Genomic DNA, 20,249 nt, shown 5'->3' on the forward strand with positions numbered 1-20,249 from the left:
GTAAAGGCATAATGCACAAAGTCATGTAGAATATAGCAGTAGAGGAAAGAGGCCTAAACCAGTGCATCCTCTGAGAGGCAGACAGAATCCAGCCCATTGTAGAGAATATTGACAGCTGAACAATGAACACTTACAGGGAGCTTTGAAAAACATTAATAGATGTGGCCAGTAGAATTCCTCAGAGGGAGCTCAGTAGGGCAGGGGATAAAAAAATACCATGGAAAGTGGAAGGAGCTGAGAAGAGGGCAGGTTGCATTTGAGTAGTACAGACTGTGAAGGAAGTAAGCCTTCTTTTGTTTCCCTGATTGAATAACTGTCTGGTTTTTCTTCCCATCCATATAAATTATGAGAAGTTTTGTGGCCTGTGCTGCCGCTGAGATCAGAGGTACTCAGAGGTGATGGTGGCTTTCCCTGCTGCTAAAAGCTCATGAACTGTGGCACTTTAGTCTTTTGCAGTTGCATAGAAAACATAAGAAAGCAAAATATGATTTTTGGTTGGACAAGTCTTTGGTTATACTTCTATAATACTGAGAGATGTTATGTCACAGCAAGTGTTTTGGGGTAATTTGTTTTTCTCTTGCTCTAGAAGGCCTTGCTAGTGTACCTCAGTGATGGTGTTCTCTGCAAAGGAAAGGCGATGTTAACACCATGATGTTAGCCTCACTAGAACTGACAGGCATGCCAGTTTGCACCATATGGGATTTTGTGAGGAAGGCAGCTGTTATCACTGGGAAGTGTATTGAGATTACTAAACTCTCCTCCAAACAACCATCAGTGAATAAAGACTATTGGCAGTCAAATTTGCATGGACAACTAGTTTTTTATTGAATGCAGCAAGACAGACATAACGATAAGGAATAATTCATCCTTGATATCTCACTTTCAAATTTCCTGCCTTTTGTCTCACAACCAATCACACTAATTATTAAATAAGAAGTGGCATTTTAAGTAAAACTTCCCAGAACTATTATCTTATGGGAAATTTAAGGCCCTCTTAATGACTGCAAGTCTGTATGTGTCCGGTCTGTACCAAATGTAAATAGATTTTCAACTGATCCAAGCTGAAAATTTGAGCTAACATACTATGAATTCAAAGGAGAAATTCATTGATACTCATTGTCAAAGAGTTAAGAATCAGACTTAGATCAGCCTTTCCACCTTATAGGAAGTTTTTGTCATGAATAGCTGAATGTAGTTCCTCTGCCTACTGTCTTGATGTGAGTCCGAAAATAAGTGAATCCTGAAATGTTGAATCAGCCCTCCAGAAAATAAATAAGAATACAACACTACATCAGAGATTAAAGAAAGATCCAGGAAGTTATATGCCTTTCAGTCTTACTTCAGTCCTTGGTAAAGTTATGGAACAAATCCTCCTGGGTCCTATCACCAGTCAGTTAAAGCATGTGATCAGGAAAAACCAGAATGCGTTCACCAAGGCAAATCCTGCTTGCCAAACCTGACTGTGTTCTGCAACAAAGTAACCTGCTTGGCTGATGTGTGCAAGCAATGGACGCTGTCTACCTGGATTTCTCCAAGGCTTTTTGTATGGTTTCCCACAGCCTCTTTCTAGAGAACCTGGTGTGTTATGGTTCTGGACAGGTGGTCTATGTAGTGGCTGGGGAATGGACTGACAAAGCCACTCTGTGGGAAGACCTGTGTAGGCTGAAAGAGTGGGCTAGCAAGAACTTTAAGAACTTTAACGAGGAAAAATATAAGTTCTGGCACATGGGAAAATGTAATACAGGAATTTAGCACAGGCTGGGATCTAATGGGCTAGGGAGTAGCTCTCTGGAAAAGGACCTGGAGGTCCTAGTGGGCAGCAGGCTCACTGTGAGTGAACAGTGTGCTGCTGCAACAAAGAAAGGCAACCAGATGCTGGCTTGCATCTATAGGGGCATCACCAGCAGAGATAAAGAAGCCACTATCCCACTCTCCTCCACACCTGAAATGTTGCATGCAGCTTTGGGCCCCACTATGCAAAAATGCTGTGGACAGGCTGAAGAGGGTTCAGAGAAGAGCCACAAAGATGATCCAAGGACTGGGAAGCCTGTGAGGAATGGCTGAGAGAAGTGGGTTTGTTCAGACTCAAGAAAAGAAGCCTTAGGGGACACCTCATTACTGTGTTCCAGTATTGGAAGGGTGACTACGTAGGAGATGGAGACTCTCTTTCATAAAAGGAGTCACACAGAAAAGACAAGGGATAGTTGGTACAAATTACTTCTGGGCAGATTCTGATGAACCCAAGAAAAAATCTTTTCAAAATGAGAACAAAAAGCCATTGGGATAATGTCCCAAGAGAAGGGGTGGATTCCCCAACATTATAAGATTTGGCTAGACAAGGCATTTGTCTAGACAGTTCTTTTACCAAGAAAGGTTGGACCAGATGGTTCTTGCGGTCCCTTCCAATGTGGTATTCTATGATTCTGGAATTATGCTTTGCATTTCTGGAGGTTAAGGCTGGGTATGTCCACAGTCTCCCTAAATCTCTGCTCTAGCCTCAAGTCTCTGGAAGGAAAATTGTCTGTTGCTATCTAAAAATGCAAAGCAGTTTAGAATCAAAGTTTATACCAACCATTAACACAAACTCTGTACTTAACCCGTGTCTATCAAATTGGGTATTTATTTATTTCTTTGTGTTTCAACTTCCCTGCCTATGAAAATAAAGCTAATATGTCCTTACCCAGTCTCAAATAACTACAGAACTAATTTACATCTAAAGGGTTTTGAGCTCCTATGACAGAAATCATTACAGAAATATGAAATGTTCTTGTCATTTTTCCAAAGGAATAACAGTATCCAGTCATTCCACCAATTTGCAAGATGCTTTTTACCATGATATCTCTGTTTTCCAGGCTTCAGGGGGGTATGTCCAACACCTGATAGGTTTGGTTTCCCTCCTCTAAAATGAATGATAGCTGTGTTTTCAAACAGAGATAAGGGGAAAGGGGACAGTGAAGGATAATGGCAGCAGTTTGGGCTGTCTCTTTTGGCATGGCCTCAATCCTCTTATCTCACCTAATGGCAGAGTGAGTGCCAATATTTATTTGGCCATTCTCATTCACCAGCTGCTCCTGTACCATGGTGTTTTTCTTTCCAGATGGCAGCACGATGTTCCACGATAAAACTGACACAAAAAACAATGCAAAATTTGTCTAAAAGAGGTTCAGCAAGGATGAGAAAAACAGCTGATATCTTTCAGAGCTAGCCAAGTTGCCTGACCTTGATGCCAGAGCAATTAAGGTTTGATATGAACAGGGGCTAAGGAAAGAAAGGCCACCACCAGATTTATCAGGTATGATTTGGGAAGAGGAAAAAATATTACAATTCCTCTCCACTTTTTGGCTCTGGGACAAAATCAGTTCCTGCAATCTGAAAAAGCTCCCAGAAGTCCCATATATTAGCGGGTCTTGTAAACTATTACATGCTGCCTAATTAATGCCCTCCTAGATACATATATTGTGATCTCATTCAAATAAACATTGTGATGATATAAACAGCTGTATTCTCCTGAGTTTAATACTTCATTAGTCAATATTTAGAAGTATTAAATAGAGGTATAATATTTAAATAATATTTATGTTTTAAAAAACATAAATATTACCTCCAAACTTTTATTTAAATTATTGCAGAAAAGATGTAATTAAATGTTTATTACTCTAATATCCCTGAAAGCAAGATATTTTTTCCCTGCAGACAGAACATTTATGAAGATATTTTTTCTTCTGCCTTAGTATCTAATAATTTTAAAATCTCTTGTTTAGAGTGTCACTTTTAAAATCACTCTTCAAAATACCTAAAAATATGACTCCATATAAATTATGAACTCTTTCAAAAATCTCCATTTTACATCATGTAGTGACAATTACAAACTACAATGTCCTGTTCTGATCTTAAATTCAAGGAAATCATGTCGAATTCTGAATATCTATAGATATACTTGAGAGTATCCATCTGTAAGTCTAGGATTTTTGATTGCAGTTTCTGCAGAGAAATATCTTCTTCAGGCCAGATGCTAAGCTACTTCACTCACACTGTTTCCTGCAGTAGCTGGCCCTTGGGATACATGGTTCCCATCTCAAAAGTTAGAATCATAAATCCATAGTATATCCTGAGTTGGAAGGGACCCACAAAGATCATCAAAGTCCAACTTCTGGCCCTGCACAGGAACGTCAGGAATCACACCATGTGCCTGAGACCACTGGCCAAACATTGCTTGAACACTTGTGCTGAGGTTCTCCCTGGCTCTGGCTGCTGGCAGCAGAGGCAAGGGGAACCTACACCCTGCTCTGGCTCCAGTTGTCACCAAATCCACTCTAAGGTCTGTGTTACCAGTAACTGCCACTTAGCTCTTACAGTACACACACACACTCACAGGGCACAGAGTGCAACTAAACAGAGAGATGGTTTAAAAATATTTAATACCTTTTAAAGGACAGATTAACAGAGCAGCAACAATTTGCATGTGGCAGTCCCCTTTTATACCCTTTTGGTCTATTCCACCCTTTGTTTTTCCCTAGACCTCTTCCCTTAAACTTTCTTGTATGAATTTTGCATACTATCAGAAGACCTTCTGAAATATCCCAAATCCTCATGGTCATCTTCTTTTCTCCTCCTCAGATGCAAAATCCAGGTTCTCTCTTTCTTCTATGATACCTGGTAGATTCTTATCAGCCCATCAATTAGTGACTGGACAATTTCTGTCTTTGGTACTGCCTTGTTATACCTTGTCTACTAGGTCAATGTCTCTTTGAGTCTTTGCATTGAAAAGTACTGAAAAATATTACTGAAGCAGATGGTGTCAACTCAACCCCAGTTATTCTGATAACGAAAAGAGACCCTCACTCAATTTTTATATATTGTAGTCCAAACCCTTCAAGTTTATACTGTTAACATTTTCTGCTTTACCTACAGATCTGAGGTATGCTGAGGAGAACTGCAGGAGCAGCAAGCCTGCAGAAAACCAAGTCCATGCTCTGCCAATCACTCCATGGGTGACAGCAGTGGTTCAGTGTATTGGTTTCTGTTCATGTCAGGTTGAAGTTTAGTGGCTACAGACAGCGCAGCTAAATGTCACAATGCTCACGTTTGGTTCACATGTGGTGCCTGAGCTAGGCATCTCTAAATGATAAACCCCCCATGTTTGAGTTAAAGAGACAGATTTTTGTTATGAAATTCATAGCAGTTACACTTCTTGTGTAGCCTAGACTTTGTAAGAATGACAGAGAAACTTGTAATATGTTCTCTGCTAGAAAAAGAAATGGCCATTCCCATCTGGTTATCACTGCCCTCCCCTGATTATCCCTGTCCTCAGACCTGCCAAGTGGGCACTCCTGTGCTAGAGCACCTGTTGTTCCCCTTAGAACAAGTTACCTAATGGAACTATCCTGGCATATGAGGGAATCCTCACATGAGGTATTTAATTGAGAGAGCTGAGGGACAGACAACACGCAGTATGAGATAATAATGAAGAGACTATCAGTCTTCTAACTGATACCTGGAAAAGATTGATTGCATCAGAGTGGGTTGGGGGAAGAGTGCATCTACTGTGATGGCAAAGGGAATGAGGTTACCTCAGTTGTGCAAAAGCATTTTATGGCACAGAGGTAGGTATTGAATATATCAAACCATTAACAAAAACACTAGGGTAAAAGTTCATGGTTCTTGGCTTTTCAATTTATTGAATGTTCCCTGGGCTGGAAGGAATTAGGTGGGAAATCTTTATTCTCTCTCTTTCAGGTTTCTCCAGTCACTTTATTTGCTGCAAATGTCAGTCAAAGCACAAAAATTACCACAGGAAACTCTTTAACATTCCAAATCTGAGCTTTTGTGATGAGAAGCAGCACAGATAGATCACTGCAGAAATCAACATCCCTGCAGTGTGAATTCTCTAGCAGTAAAAGGCTATTTCTTTTAAAAAAAAATAGCATTCACTTTGCAGACACTTTCCTTGCAACTTCTGTACCATTAACTCTTAATTACAAGATTTGTCTTAAGAATCTGTGAGACCATCTTTGCAGGACCTGACTGGAACCGTCTCAACCAGGTGTGTTTGAGCACAGCCACAAAATGATACACCACAGTTATGTATCACTTTGATCACTAACTCCTAAGAGAAATGGTATGGATAGAAAACACTGAATATTTACAGAATTCTGTGATTTAAGTATAGAGATACTAAAGAAAATTAAGATAAAATCTGTGAAATTACTGGATTACCACTTAAATTTTTGTGTCACCTTATATAGTAAAGATCAATGCACTCATAAGGAAAAAGACTGCATCAGATTTTTTTTTTTCATTCTTTTGCAAGGCTCTTTATGTTTTAGTGACATAAAAAATATCAGACTTGTGACAAAAACCACATGTCCCTTTTACATTCTCTAGCTGTACTATTTCAATGCAATGGTGATATAAGCCAGCATTAGCATTTTGGACAGCTTTTTGCCTAGATGTTGAATTGAATATTTTTAGCAAGGTATTGTAACCATTGAATCTTTTGTATCTTCATCAAGGGAGCAAAATAAAACAATGAAGTGTCAGGAGAGGAACTCAAGAGCAGTTTCAGACCATTTGATGTACAACAGCCTTTCCTGGCTTGCCATCCTCATGTAGAGGTGTTTTACCACATGATGAAGTCTACAACAACTTCTTCTCTAAAAGCAAATTCTTCTTTGGATGGCTGACAAAGGTCACTTATCTCGTGCTATAATTCTGTCTGTGCCAGATTAATAAATGAAGTGGTATTTCACTCAGTGAGCTGCATGTACTTTTCTGGAGGAAAAAAACAAAAAACCAAAGCAATGAAAAAGTTAAGAAGGTCACAGGATTTGCCAAATATCATGATGTAATTCTTTGAGTCTACTCATCTCAGAATAACTTAAGACTCTGGACAATGTCCTTTTACTTGACATTCCAAAAGAATCAGAAGACTGTCTCTATAAACAAGATTAAGTGGTAGTTGACTTAATGAAAATTTAGTGCTTAATCAGGAAGTCATTCAAAGTTACTGGGGATTACCTAGACTCTGAATTCCTTCCAATACAAATGAAAATCTTTTAACTAATATTATGGCTTAGATCACATTTAGGCTTTAAAACCCACTGTGTAAAAGTAATTTCTTACTCAATTGATCTACTCACTGGAGTGCTAAAAATACAGTTTTCCCCTTTTTTCAAGCCTCTTTCAAAAGTGCTAAGAAAAGGAAAAGAATCATAGCAGCTGTTGTGTCTCATACATCACTGGAATTGTCAAGCAGGATCTCAATTTACCTGGTATATTAAAAAAACACCTACTAATAATAAGCTTTCAATAACTTTTAAAGATGCAAATAAAGCAAAGACCAGTTTCTAGACTGACAAAAGATTTCTTTTGCATCAACATTCATAAACATTAATATATTTTTTAAAGACATCAAATTAGTCACTTTTCTGTTAAATTCAGATTTGTAACAAAGCAAATTCCCTTCCAAACAAAATTTCTTTTTCCCTTTTCCTGGAAGATCTTTTCTGACTTACATTGCATTAGCACCATTTGACACAAGATGTGCTAAGGAAAAGAGTTAATAGACAGAAATGATTCTTCTAAATTTTTTTATACTCTTTTGTGTTTACACATGAATGCCTACTGTAAACTCCAATTTCATATTTTGAATGTAAAATTGCTGGCTATTCAATCAGAAGGTTATCATAAAGACAGTTAAAGATCTAGAAATAGCTTTGGTAATTTTAATTTATCTTAACATCCCATGGCTGTTTTTCTCCTAATTTTTACAACAACTCCACTTTGATTCTATGCAAAAGGGCTTTTCAGTTTTCTCTTTTTTTTTTCTTTTCTAATATTTTCTTTTTTTCCTCACAAGAAGTTCTTAACTGGCGAGAGCTGTGAATAATCTTTGACCCCAGTAGGAATCTCAAAAATCTTGAAATGCTCCCTTAGGTCAGCTCCTGAATGTGTAACTCACAACTCCTGGACTTTTCATCACACACAGTATATACTCAGAGGAACTTAATTCACCTGTCAAAGATCAGGATTTCCAAGTCATGGTAGTAATTACCTTTCTGAGCCCATATAGCAAAATGAATGAGACTTAACATCTGTTTTCTGGTTTCTTAAGTAAACTTCTATTGAGTGAATTCAATCATTGATTAACTGTTCAAGGCAATGAGACATCACATTTTTCAAAGTCAGAAATTATTACAATTTCCATTGAGCCTATGACCAAATTAAAACTGAGTGGAAAACAATTTTTTCAGCCTGTTAAAATATTTAAGATTTCAAGAATTTTCCTCATATCAAGGAAACCTATAACAGCTTTCCCTGTGGTTGGAATCTCCAATCTACTGTATGAGAGTTAAAAATTCTTCTACCCTTAATTCAAATTAAAGAATGTGGCTTTCTCACATCTTATCAAAACCCAAACCACTAGGAGGTTGTCTATGACTCTGCTGGTTTTGATCTGAAAAGGCATCACAGTGACGGGAATGAGTCATGACTGCTGCAGGGGTCTGGGAAGAAGAATTGATATTGAGGTTTGAAGCAATACTGATTATTGAACAAGAGTATTCAAATCACTGTACTAATTTACTATAGGGATATATGAAAGTACGAAAATGATTAAACCTTTGCTGAAAAAAAGGATTTGTAACAAAGCCATAATTTCTGAGCTATAAGTACCACACATCTGTATTTTCCAGGAATTGTTCATTCCTAGCCACAACATAGTTGTCTACAGATGGACTTCTGATATGTACACCTCATGTCTTTATGAAACCCCTGCCAAAAACATTCTGACTGCATAGAATGACCTTGCATCTCATTGCAGATGAATTTTGGCTAGAGTAGATTAGAGAGTTAGAGTTGGAAGGATGGGGAAGGCCTACAGGATGAATTGGAGGCTCAGAAATCCATGGACAGGAAAGACTGGAAGTCAAATGTGAAAAGATCAGGGACTAAGAAAAATGTAGGATGTATCAAATAATGTAAAGTATGTAAGAGAGGCTGGTAAAGGTGTAGGGGCACTATGACATCAGAAAAATTTTGGATGCCTGGTTTCTGCTCAGTATGTGAAATCTAAAGTGGGACTACTGAGAGAGTATTGAGTAAATGACTACTGGGGATCTCTGAAGCTCTGATCTATGATAAAGTCACAAAGGAATGCTGTTGCATTATAATGCCATCTCACTTCCATCATTTTCCTTCTTAGCTTGTATTGTACTGTCTGTTCCCTTTCTTGAGTTCACAAGATACAATTTTCTCTTGTTTATCATTATGAGATAAAAAGAACAAATCTAGAGTATTGAGTTCTTCTGTCTCCTCTTAAGTGTCCCTCCTCCTTTCTTCTCATCATATTCTTTATAATCCCTGCTGCAGACAACTACAGTATCCTTTGTTTGTATGTGTAAAACTTGTAGTCCCCCCTGCATGAACCCTGAAGTCAGGTATTTTGGTACATCCTTGTCTTGCCTGACTACAAAATTTTCAAAACAAGGCAAATTATTTTTCCATGATAATGCTATATAACAAAAACCTATTCACTCTCAAAGACACTCTCACCTCTAGGTAAAACTATTGCTGTCTTTAGAATTTACACCAGGTGAGAATTCTGGTCTTTATTAGTAATTCACTGAAACACATTCCTGGACCCCAAGAACCCCATGCTTCAATGCTGACAACTGAGTCATAGAAACCACAGAGTACAGCAACTAATTCCTGCCTTTAACACCAAACTTTGATCTTCAGTCAGTTTTTCCAGTTTTGTAAATTCCTCACAATTCTGATGGGTGATCTTGTCCTGTGAGACATTAGTGTCAAAATCTTCCCGGACTTCACCAAAATCAAAATTTCATTCTATTGTTTTAACAAAAAGTCTGATTCCGGAAATTGTGACTTAAATTAGATTCTTGTCTTTTATTCACTCAAAAAAAATTTTTTTAGACTTCACGGCTGCCAAAACAGATTGAGAATATGAAGTTTTAAAACTTTGAACAAGAGGATAAATAACCCTCCAAATGTAGTGTAAATGTAATTCTCAATTTTGTGAGTGACTCATCGAGACTTCTGAATTTTTGGAATAGCCAGCACTGCTAAATTAATTACAAAGAGCAAGATGTAAGAGTGTCCCAGCTTAACACTCTGTACTAATCATGACTTGGTCTTTTGAGAACATCAAGCAGTGTATAGAAAACTAAAACTGCTTCCAAAAGAGTGAATGCAAGTTTAGCTAGTCATCACAAAATCAGCAGATTTTACCCCCAACCTTTGTCATTTTTGCAGACACACAGGAAAATTTGCAATGTGCTTCTATCTGTTGGATCAAATGAGTCAGGTCTTTGAACTGGTAACTATGGAAATACAGAAGGAAATATATCCAGTCCACCTAGCTTTAAGTTCTCAATTTTAGATTATTCCGTATTTCAGGGCAACAGTTTAGAGATAAATACAGATTCTTCTGAACAACTACATGCTCTTCTTCACAGCAAGCTGTCCTTTTAAAAAAACCTAAAGAGAAATGGGATTAAAATACTGAATGACTAAATGAAAGAAAAATGAAAACATGTATGCTTAATAATTTTTCAATTGATAGACACGCTAAAACTCAGCACCACTTTTCTTTCCATTTTTTTTGTCTTCACAGTTAGTGGCTGAAACATGTTGTTCTTGGTCTGCAGGAAAATATTCCCGTTATTATCATTTTTAAGGGCTGAACTCTGTTGAAAATAGAGAATCTAATCTAATCTAATCTAATCTAATCTAATCTAATCTAATCTAATCTAATCTAATCTAATCTAATCTAATCTAATCTAAATCATACTTCTTGCTTAGCTAACAAGGATATTACAAATGGCTCCTCTGTCTCCTACCTCTCCTACCTGCTCACGAAACTCTGCCTTTTTTTGCTCTATACTACCTGGCTCTTCATTACATTATGAATAATACATCACATCCACATTATAGGAAATGTATTTACAAATGGAGTCTAACTGCATCATCAGATGTGCAGTTTGTAACTTTGCATTTTAGAATGAGCTAAATGATTGAGAGCACTTGAAAGCAACTTCCATTATTTATGTTACAGTCATCCTGAATTTGGCTGTCCTCTAAATCTGTCGATTTGAGCCAAGTACCAAGCTTTACTGTATTATTGACTTTTAAACAGAACAGTCCATTGATTTAATTGGAGAATCCTGATTAAAAATTGATGTGACAATGTGCCCTATTGCCCTCACTCTGCACATAAAGCTAGTACTGATGCACATCTGCAAAGTTATAGTCATTCATATTCAACTGCTGTTCAGCTAGGTCCAGGTAAAATTGCAGCTTATGCTTTTAGAGATTGTAGCAACAACAATGAGCAGATACAAAGACCACTTCTTTTATGAGGAAGGGCTGCAAACAGATGTAGTGAGCCATATTCACTTCCTACTAGAATTTTCATACCTGTTTGAAAAAGATTTTTGATTCAAACATCCCTCACAAGAACAGAAATTGCTACTCCATAGGACCGTCTGCTCAGATTAAATCATCTATCTCTGCATCAGTGCTGATGCGATTGAAGAAACAGAGGTTGACTTCTGTAGAAGAATATAAGACTATCTGTGAAGAATGTCTAAGGCCCAGTACAAAACTCATTAGCTTCTTGCTAATTTTGTTGAGCATGTTCTTTCAGTGCACCTGTTCTTTCCTTCAGTGGCAGTGTTTCTTTAGCTGAAAGGTAAAATTTAAAGAAAAGATAATTGCCCTATTGCTGTCCTCTAAATCAACATTTTCTACTGATTTTCTTATTGAACTTGATAGAAAACATTACTTAAACATTACTTAAAACTGAAATTAGCTGCATTTTAAACTGCGTCTGAGATTCACTCTCAACACAAATTTGGAGTTAACTACTAGCAATTACTGTGAATTTATTTCAAATTATCATAATAGGAAGTGTTATGGAGGAAGAGGAGATGAAAAGACATATTTTTTTGTTTTTGGGAATTGTATTGACAGACTAAGGACTCAAACTAAAACCAAAGACAACCAGTACAAAGGAAATTTGCACAGATTAAAGTATCACTAGTCTAGACATTGACCTGGATAGAATATTACATAAAGCAAGACGGCCCAACACAGACACATCAGCTAAACTGGTACAATCTCCACATTTGTAACTGTATATAACATATGAAAGAAATGAATTTGACCTTTTACTGCATTGTAGATGTTGGAACTAGAACTTAGCTAGTGTTCGTGAGTCTCCATGCCACTGAAAGCCATAGAGACAGTATGATATAACTACAATGTTCAGTTCACTAGAAAATATTCTGTGAATGACAGTTCTTCTTTCTCTGTGCATATGCATTCCAGTTATACTGCCTTTAAGAATAATTACTTCTTGAAGCATCAAAATCAAAGCTCAATGTTTTGAGAATTTAATGTCAAAGCATGGTTGTTCATGCAATATAAATACTGAAGCAAAACATATAATAGGACCTCATATGAAATGCTTTTTTTTTTTATTGTGTGCAAATTTCATTTTTTATAGCATTCAACACAGGATTCTTATAAGTGAAAATTTGTGCTTCCCCAAAAGATTTTTTTTTTTAAAAACCTGCCTGCAATTCCTGCAATGTACCAAAAGAGGGCACCTAAGGCTTTCAGTATAAAGTCCAGGAAATCTGCTGGAATTTGGATTACTTTCCAACAATATTTTAAAATTCTTCTCCCACTTTACAGCATACTAAGCAGAAATATGAAGTCTGTCGCTATACAGTGAAATATAACATTCAAAATTTATACAACTACTTTTAAGGAAAAACAACATTTGGATATATTCACATATACACAAAAAAAATAACATAAATCATAGAACAAGAAGAGCAAACGTGCAGTTTATGAAAATTGTAATAAAATTCTCAAGAAGTAATCGGTGCCAGGATACAGAAGAGTTGGCTGAGCATCCCAGCTGTGCAGACTTCTTAGCAGAGAAGAGTGGACGGGCTGGAGGCAGCAGATCCCCATGTAATTACAGTTAGTGCTGCTGTGGAGTCAGGCTTACACATGAAAGGCTGTGTGAGGTGCCCACAAGTTTGAGCTGGCAAACAGAAAGGAAGTTCTAGAGGTGCATGTCTTGCTCAGAGATAGAAAAGGGCTCATTTCAGAGGAGGAATTAGGCACAGGCACTCCCACACAGATCTTTCTTGGGTCAGATTCCAAACGTTGATACCATTCAGTAGTTGCCCTGAGAGACAATTACTGTCATGTGTTTGAGGAGTTGTGTGTTTGATGAGTTTCAGCAATTATCTTTTTACCTACCTGTCTATGCTACATACTTTTCTATTTTCGAAAATTAAGAGCATTTGAATAATAAAATTTAAGTCATAACAAAAATAGTTGAACTGCAACAATTTTATTTGCAACAATGTATAATAGCAGATATCACCAAGAGTGCAATTTTAAAATTATATATACATTAACTGGAAGAATTTGCATTTAACAGAGGTCTTCAGTCATAAGTAGCTTTCCACCAGTTCTGGTCTATCAGGAGATTGTAAAGGTATTGCATGTAGTTATCCTTTGCAGAGACATTAATTTTGGATACAAAAATAAAAACCACTTAATTCAAAGGCCAAAAAATAAAATAAAAGACCCAAGGATTTTATTGTCCACTTGCCTTTAATATGTAAAAATGTGTATATATCTTAGAAACATGTGCACAGTAAATATTCAACTGTTGCTTTAATGTAGATTTTTAAGTGTCTCACCATTTACTTTAATTGTCTTCCAATGCCTGCTTTATAAATAAGGGAAAGGAGATACCCAACTGTAAAAATGGGAAATTTAATCCTCTATTAAATGATTGTACATAGTTTCTATTCTTTGAATGTGATTAATGATAATTGACTGCATGACATGGAATGCAAGAAAGAAAATAGTTGTACCCCTTAAATATTTATTGAATCAAACCAGAGTTATTTGCCCTAAAATATTAAGCAAGAACTCCAAAAAGAATAAAAAGAAGAGCAGTCTGAAAGATATGTGATTAGAAAAGGGGAATAAAATCTAATTGGTTTTGACATTTCTAATTTCATATTTCTTGGGCATTTTTACTGTTTGTTTTGATTTTTTTTCTGTAGCTTAAGTTTGTCTGCTGGACACCGCTCTATATTTTTTAGTTTATGTTTGAAAATTCATTCGAGAATGTATAAAGGTATTTCCTAAAGTTGTGGTGATAGTTTTGCTTTGTTGCTTTGAAGGAAGATTTATGTATGGGAAAAGTTAGAATTAGACAACTTTACAGTAAAATATCTTATTATTAGTTCTTCTAGATAAATTCAGAATAAAATTATTACTGCTTATACAACTCCTGTTTTACAAGGTTTTTTGCATTTCATTTCAGTTCCAGTACCCTTTGCAAGCAAGCAACCCTGTCATGCTCAGGGGATTCACATGCTGAAAGGTGGGCTACCCTGTAGGATACAGACTTGACCATCTAATTTTTCATCTACAGGAATAAAGAGAACTTTTTCATTTGGGTTACCTGAAATCTAGATTGTGTGCACAGACCTAAATGGAGCAGAACAGAGGGAGGAGCGTAGGAGGGTTGCAGGGAATGTATGCTTTTCAACAGTGCCAGGGAGTGCATATATAGTGGTGCAACATGCTCAAACATATGGGCCTACATTTGGATGCATCTGTTTTGGGCACCCAAGCTGAGAGACCTAGAGAGCTGAAACTTCAGCAGACCTTTGGAACCAGCCTCTGAAAATCAGGCCTTTTTATGCTGTCTCAATTCTTTCTCGTAAAAGTAGGCACTAATAATCACCAATCAGGTTTGGAAATACATGTTGGGGAACATTCTCCACGCGGTGCTTAGAAAAATAAACGTGTAGAAAATCAGGGATTAGAGTTCTAAGTCTGCTTTGAATCTGACCCAAAATCTGAAAAGCAATACTTACTAACTGGAATGGCTCTATCTCAAAGGCTTAACCTGGCTTTGGTTTGATACGCTGAAGAGTTTCGTGCTTTCACGGCAAGGAACAGATTCAGAGGAATTCCTCATGTTTTTCTTCGCTAATTTTGATTGCAACTAACAAAATGCTCAAGATGAAAACTTTCTCCCTTGCAAGCCATTGCATTTGTTAATTAAACCAGCTCATAAACCAAAATCAAATTAACTAAATTGCTGTTCCAGTAAAATATACGCATGATCCTAAGAGTAGCTCTAATACATCCTACTAATACAGCCACACAAAATGGCTCAAGTAATATAAAACTGTTCTAGATTTTTCCTCAGTGATGTGTACTCAATATAAATTAGTTTGCTATGAAAAATAAAATGACAGCTTTAGCTAGATTCAGGATTTCTTTTCCACAGATTCAGTTCTTTGATCAAAAACTACAGTAGATTGAAGTTTGCTATTGTCAACATATTGTACGTACACAGTGTGTTTATTTTTGTGCACTTTTAATGTATTTAACCTTAATGTCTGTTTCTTTAAAGCAGAGAAACTGTGGCTCAGCATCTTGAATTGTCAAAGCAACCTATTGCAGATTCCTTTTTATAGATGAAAAGAAGCGTCCAGATGATGAATGCTATTCACAAAGTGATTGCTGTGGCAGTCATATCATGTCTCAAAGTACACATGGCTGTGTAAATAGAAACTACTGAAACTTGTTCTGACATGTAAAACTTTTTCCATGGCATATCTGCTTTTGTGTCACCTAAGCAGATTCAGCTGGAACTCAGTAAAAATGCAAGAGTTTTTATTTGCTTTTTAATTTTTTTTTGTTTGTTTTAATATCACTTCATTGGATGGGCCAAAAATGAGATATTCCTCTCCCCCATGAGACCCTCAAGTTTAACATTAGAAGAAGTTTTGTGACAGTCTAGTAAACCTTTAATGAGAATTCCTTTTGTGACAGACAGATGTAAATGTATCCCTCTAATCCTATTCTTTCAGGATTTGTCTGCAGATGAATGTTAATAATTAGTAGTTGCTTCCTCCCTCCCCCTTCCTTCGCAAAATTGTATTCTTCATAAATTCATCGTCTTTTTTCCCCCCCTGTTTTCTCAAAGTACCAGCAGCCCTGACAGCCTCCCTTTGTTCTTATGTTTATAAATAATTTATCATGTAGAAATATCTCTTCTTAGTCTTAAAAAATAAACTAATGGTTGAACATAACATACTGCCAGGAGCAGATCTACCACTAGCTTTAGAAAAAAAAAAAAAAAGGAAAAAAAGCTTCATGATTAACAAAGAGAGAAAGAAGGAACATCACATGGAAATCTATTTATCTGAGTGAATGCTGATTTTTGTTTGCAGATGCTAAATGAATCTGAGCTACCCTCATTTTATGCTCTATTTCTTTTCTTTTCCAGACTGCACACCTCAATTCATTCCTTAAAAATGTAGTTTCTTTTAAATGTCTTGAATAAACAAAAGGCTACAACATGGACTAAGTTATCAGCACAAATGTGTTTACACTGGTGTAGGTGATTCTCTTGAGAAATATACCAGCCCTCATACTGACACTTCCTTGACAATTGCTGTCCATGTTGTAGATGCACTGCTAAGAAAGTCACATATTTAGCCAAGACATTGAGTCTATTGTCAACTGCATATGGACCAGCTGTTGGTGTTGGGATTCTTGCAGAATTCTAAAGGCTGTACTGCAGTAGCATACACTTTGTCAAGAGCACTCACACATGCAACCTCAAGTTACAGAGAGCCAGAACTCCAATTAGAATTGAAATATACTGAGTTTCAACACCTACTGAACACAGAAGAATGATTCTGTTTCCAAATTTTTGTATGGCTCCATTATTGTTTTATGCAGCCACAGCAGGAGCAGTGTCCACTTAAATGACTTGAATTTTTGTTAATTAAGGTAAATACAACTGAACATGATATTCCATTGTCCAGCCTAATTCTGAGAAGGAATCTTTATTTTGCTGGAGGTTAGCATATGTCAAAGGAGATGGCTTAAAAGTCACTATGTGATAAAGAAGAAATATATCCAAGTCTTTTTTAAAACAATCCTAGCATGCAATTTAGATAGGGATCTTGACATCAACTCACAACAGCTGCCAGGATTTCTACCCAAAGGTGAGGTACCATATCATGGCCTGCCTCAGAATGCTCCCTGTGACGGTGACGTCAGTGAGCACATGACTTACTATTAAACTACAGAACCTGCATGCACACTCCATAATTATACAGAAGAGAGTAGTTTGGATGCTACTTTGCTTCATAAGAAGTGAGTGCAGCTCTATTTTAACATACTTTGTTTTAAATTCCCCCCAAGTGCTAATTTGAGTCTCCTCTGCAGGGTACACTCAGTATTCACCTACTCTTCAAGCATATTATCACAAATAACTACACAAATTGAATCACAAATTGAATCAATAGTATTGCCTCATTTAAGGGTAGGAAATGAGAAGAAAAAGAATACCTTACCCAAGGTACACACACAGTAGAAGGTGGGGAATTTAGGTGGATATGTAAACCCAGCGCAGAAATAGTTATGACCTGCAGGGCTTAGCTTTGGGTCTGAAGGAGGTTTGGAACCAAGACTAGTTTGATTTTGCAAAAACCAGACCAGCTGCCCTTTGTAAATTATTCATTCTTGCTTTTGGCTTGTTTCTGACTTCGGAGAGTGGAATGACTTTTGGCCGGAAAGAACACTCAAAATCTTTTGAAATAACTGGTTAGGGAGCTTTCCGAATAAAAGAAGACGTCATTCCTAGCAACTCAGAGATGAATCTGTTTGCACAAAAACAGCTTGGAAAGAGAGGTTTTAAATCTCTGTCAGGTGTTCAAAACCAATCTGAACCCTCTTTTAAGGAGTTTGATCTTCTAATCCTCTACCTTTTCTCACCCCTTGCCTTTAACACTAGGTAACAGGATTCTCAGCTTCTGTTAAAATACATTTTGTGATAGTCTGTAAATCTCTGCTGAGATTGTGGCTGCTTTCAGATCTTACACGGTGTGATGCGAGGATTCAATGTTTTTCAGGAACTCTACATTCAGAACAGAATCTTGCCTGAAAATCCCTGGGTGCGCACATTGTAAAGAAATCAGGGAGACAGACCTAAAATAGAGTATGCATCAAGACCAGAATTTCATCCAAAGGTAGCATGCTTCTGAGGAGACATCTGAAAGCACAGTGCAATCTTTTAAAGGAAAACTTTCAGGTTCCCGAAGGCTGCTCAGGATCAAGAGAGAAACTAATGTCATGGGAAGGGAGGATGAGGTTGAAGGGAATGAAACATCTGATTGCAAAGAAGAAGAAAACAGAGAATGAGACTGGTATAAAAGCATCTCAGACAAGCATTTGGCAGTGGTAACTTCATTTTTTCAATACTGGGATGTGAGCACACAAATTAACCCTTAAACGCTTTTGCATTTAGCTTCAACCTATCACATCGTCATGGTAAAATGTCTGCCTAATGACACTGACACGTTACTTTTCAAATTTTCACTAAACATGCTTCATGATTATATAAAGCATTGTAGTTGTAACACTACTTTCTCTGGCATAAATTATTCCCCTGATCTATGTTATTACAAGGTGAACCCACTTCTAATTAATTCATAACCTCTGCTTTGTTCCACTCCAAACCGTAGCTTGAATAAACATCTTGAGACCCAAATGCCTGAAAAGGAGATCAGGACCCAAACATACATCCAAACCTATTTTTTCCCCCCCAGATTATGAAATGGACTAATTGAAACTTTAGTTGAACACCCCTGATTTTTGTTAGTGTCAATTCTTGATCAAAAATTTTCAGCTGGGACCCTTTGCTGCCTGTAGCAATGTATCTTTATAGAATAGAAACTGCCTGGCTCCCTGGCATTATTAAGAAAATACAGTATACAAAAGCTTTAAGCTTCAAACCATACAGCATGATTATTATGATAGCAGGAGATGTCAGGTGGAGACAAAGACACATGGATAGAATTGACTTGAGGCACGTCATCAGAAAATAAGGGTGATGTGATCACAGTACTTATAGCATATGCAGCAGCTGTACAATTCTACATGGCAGCTTCCGTCCTACCCTTCACATGAGGAAAAAAAAAGGAGAGGATTCTGAGTAAATGATGGTTGAATACACAATAAATTGTAGTGCATGACAAGACACTTTCTTTTTTGTTTAATATATAAATCAGGAACACTTATGAATTAATATCAATTAAAATAAAGTATTTGCTTTCTTTCTACAGCTATGTCAGCCTTATTAAAAGCCAAGTGCTAAATCTTCATTAGATTTTTCAATATTAAAATACTTCCATGAAATATAAATTAACAGTTAACTTGTTGCTGGTCATATTAAGGAAAAGGAGGGGGCAAAACCCATTGGGATTGAAATCCTGACTCAGTTAAATCAATGAGACTTTTGTTTCTGAACTCAGTGGGGCCAAATAATTCCCTCCTTGTTGACAAGAGGCAATACCTTTAAATCTGGCAGAGAAGCAGGCCTCAGGAAGTATTCTGTTTCAGTTTATATTCCTGACTAACATGATGATGGTTAAAATTTTCAAAGTATCCTTGGCGACATAGGGAGAACATGTGCCCGAACAAGAGTTTAGATTCCTGGGTAGCTTCAGTGTTTTAGGAAACCTTATGGTGTGCCTAGAATTTTAACAATTCTACCTCACTAAAAGACACGGCGGCTCTCTCTCTAGAATGATGCAAAATCTACTTTTCCGTAGATGAAACATGCAAAGCGAGTGAGTGGCTCACAGGCGAGCCCCGGAATGGATACCAGAGCGCAGGCTGCCAGCGGTGCGCATCTGGAGGGACGTGCCCTGTCTGATGAGCGGCAGCGAGCGTCGAGCGGGGCTGGCTGCAGCTCCGGGCTGGGAATCCGCCCCGCTCTCCTTGAGAGAGCAGCTTGGGCAAGATTTCCCAGCGGATGGGAAGTTTAAGAAGATGGATAGGGCAGGAAGGGAGAAAAGCTGAGTAGCTGCAATCAAGTTGAAAGAAACCACCAAAATGTGCATATTCAGTCATAGCTGTGACAAGTGACTACCCTTCCTTTCGCAATAGTCCCAGTCTTGAATCAGAGCAAATCTATCTGGAAAACTGGCCAAGAACCCTTTGAAACGGCCAGGCCGCCTTCGGAGCTTTTGTGCTTGCTGAAGCAGCTTGCGAGCTCTTTGCCTTTCAGTAAGAAAGGAGAGGAGCTATTTAAACTGAGCTCCATCTGACTGCAGCGCCTGCGGAGCCGGGAGCGCGGCTCTCTCCCCCGTGGGCCTCTG

The sequence above is a fragment of the Serinus canaria genome, chromosome 5 (genome assembly GCF_022539315.1).
Source record: "Serinus canaria isolate serCan28SL12 chromosome 5, serCan2020, whole genome shotgun sequence".
NCBI lineage: Eukaryota > Metazoa > Chordata > Aves > Passeriformes > Fringillidae > Serinus > Serinus canaria.